We start from the raw sequence: 705 nt of genomic DNA, 5'->3' as shown, positions 1-705 counted from the left end.
TCAGAATATAACAGTTTTATCACGTTCATATCGTGAGGCGATGAGAAATGAAGAGCTTTTCGTGTAAAACACCAACATTATTTTGTTGAACTGATATTTTAGACAAACTATCATCTCACATAAATGATCCTCGCATGAAAACTAGTGGTTTTTAGACACATAAAACATCTGCAATGTGATTTTTTTACGTCTCTATCCAGATCAGATCAGTAAATAAGTAATATTAATTATGTAAAATTTAATGTTTATTAGTTTCTCAGATATTTTTACACAACCCTGTTACTGCATGGTTTTCTTCCTGTTACCAAATATGTATTTAATAATTGTGACGCACAGGAAGTGACATAATTTGAATCTTTATATATATATATATATATATATATATATATATATATATATATATATATATATATATATATATATATTAGGCAGCAAGTGAACATTTTGTCCTCAAAGTTGATGTTAGAAGCAGGAAAAATGGGCAAGCGTAAGGATTTGAGTGAGTTTGACAAGGGCCAAATTGTGATGGCTAGACGACTGGGTCAGAGCATCTCCAAAACTGCAGCTCTTGTGGGGTGTTCCCGGTCTGCAGTGGTCAGTATCTATCAAAAGTGCTCCAAGGAAGGAACAGTGGTGAACCGGAGACAGGGTCATGGGCGGCCGAGGCTCATTGAAGGCTGGCCCGTGTGGTCCGATCCAACAGAC

The sequence above is a fragment of the Megalobrama amblycephala genome, linkage group LG8 (genome assembly GCF_018812025.1).
Source record: "Megalobrama amblycephala isolate DHTTF-2021 linkage group LG8, ASM1881202v1, whole genome shotgun sequence".
Taxonomy (NCBI): domain Eukaryota; kingdom Metazoa; phylum Chordata; class Actinopteri; order Cypriniformes; family Xenocyprididae; genus Megalobrama; species Megalobrama amblycephala.
This window is presented reverse-complemented; position numbering follows the sequence as displayed.